Here is a 2,340-nt window from a genome sequence, read left to right as displayed (position 1 = left end):
TATATATATATATATATATATATCAGATACTTTAAAAAGTATTTTTTAATACTTAGATAAGCTTTTGAAAGATATATTTCTAGTTCTGGTTTCTTTTTACTGTTTAGAAATCTGCCTTCTGCATGCAAAATTATACTAAAAAAGCATGGTGAAAAAGGTCAAACACAACTTTTCAGTCTTACCTTACTGTAATTTGCTGCCTTTGATGCTGTTAAGTATGAGTAATAGTTTGGTAGGAAGATAATGACTGTATTTCATGGGTCTTTTGTGCACCCAAAATTGTTCCAGCCATAGATGTACCTGACCTTGGTTTCAATATTTTATGTGAATTCTTTCTTCCTTTTTCCTTTTCTTTTTTTAATCCTGGAAGAAGAAACTGTAATTAAATAGTGCAGATGTCTATCTAACCAAAACTGTCCCTCCTTCTATATTTATAAAAGTGCCTCTTCCTGGTAGAGAGAACTTCTCTCACTTTGTAGCTGAACAACCTTAAAGAATTGTACCTTTTGAAAATGTGGTCTTCCCCCTCAATATCTTGCAATATTGCTCTTCTATATATTTTTTAACTCCCTTAGTTTTAATGATCTATAACAGAGCTCAGTTATCTTCTCTATGTTCACTCTTAGGTGATTTCACCTAATCTCAAGGCTTCAAATATAATCCATACACTGAAGACTTCGAAATTTCTATATCCAACTCAGACTTCTCCTTTGAACTCCAGATTTATATATATCCAACTGCCTACTTGATATCTCCAACTAGAAGTCTAATAGGTGTATCAAACTTAACATGTCCAAAATTAAACTCCTCCTCTTCTCCCACTATCCCCTAAACCTATTCCTCCAACAGAGTTATCCATCTCAGCAAATGGCAACTTCATTTTTCTAGTTGCACAGGTGAAAAAAAAAACAGTTATCCTTGATTCTCCCCTTTCTCTTACTTCTTACATCAATCCAGCAACAAATTCTTTTGATTCTAATTTCAAAATGTATCAAGATTCCCACCACATCTCACAACTGTCACTGCTTTCATCCTGGTTCATACTGTCATATTCTCTCATCTGAATTATAGCTTCCTACACTCTATTCCTAACACAGCAGCCAGAACAAAATTTGTAAAACACGAGTCAGGTCATGTCACTCTTTCACCTAAAACCCTATAGTGCTTGCCTGTGATGGTTAATTTTACATGTCAACTTAGCTAGGGTATGGTTCCCTGTTGTTTGGCTAAATACTAATTTAGTAGTTGGATTTGTTGGAGTATTTATATGTGATTAAATCAGTTGGCCATAGTAAGCAAAGCAGATTACTTTCTGTAATATAATATAATGTAATGACCTTATATCTAATGTAATATAATGGTTTAACTATCCATATTATAATCTAATGTAATATAATCAGTTGAAAAGGGAATTTTCCTAGGGTGTGTTCTGCTTCCAGACTATAAGTAGATATTTCGGGAGAATTCTCACTTCATTCTTCCCATTGCCTGACATTGAGACAGAGGCTGCGATAGAGTCCTTCCTGTTGTGTGATTTGCAGATTGTGGACTTGCTAGCCCACCACAATCACATGACTCAATTCCTTGAAGTAAATCTTTCTTTCTTTCTATCTATCTATGTATCTATGTATCTTTCTATCTATCTATCTATCTATCTGTCTAACCTCACTGGTCTTATTTCTCTAGAGACCCTGAGTAAGACACTCTCTCTTTCAGAGTTAAAGCCAGAGACCTTAGAATAGCTGTAAGTCCAAACATGATCTGCTTGCCAGCCCATACCAGAATCTTGACTTCGTCTTCCCTTACACCCTTACCACTCCAGCCCCATTGCTCTTCCGTGAACTCTTAAACAATACTCTCTCACCTGAAGGTCTCTGCACTCTTAATTGCTCTGCCTGTCAGATATCTGCAGGACTTGCTCTCTTGCCACTCCTAGTTCTTTGTTCAAACCTACCTTCCCGATGTAGCCTTCCCTGACTCCAAAACAAAAACCCAACCCCACCTTCTGTGCCCTCCCTGTTCTATCCTGCTATTGTATTTCTCCATTGCACTTGTCTTCATCTGACATTCTATATATTTCACTGTATTTGCATATTGTCTATCTCCCTAGAGTAGACTATGTAACACATAAAGTTGGAAACAAAGAAAAATCACCGGTAGTTGGAAAATTTGGCCTTGGTGACAGGAATAAAGCTAGAACTCGCATGGTAGAATTTTGCAAGACCAATGACTTGTTCATTGCAAACACGCTTTTTGAACAACGCAAACGGCGGCTCTACATGTGGACTTCACCAGATGGAACACACAGGAATCAGATTGACTACATCTGTGGCAAGAGGC

Source organism: Orycteropus afer, unplaced genomic scaffold (genome assembly GCF_000298275.1).
Source record: "Orycteropus afer afer isolate SDZICR_OR568_19922 unplaced genomic scaffold, OryAfe1.0 scaffold00190, whole genome shotgun sequence".
Classification (NCBI taxonomy): domain Eukaryota; kingdom Metazoa; phylum Chordata; class Mammalia; order Tubulidentata; family Orycteropodidae; genus Orycteropus; species Orycteropus afer.
This window is presented reverse-complemented; position numbering follows the sequence as displayed.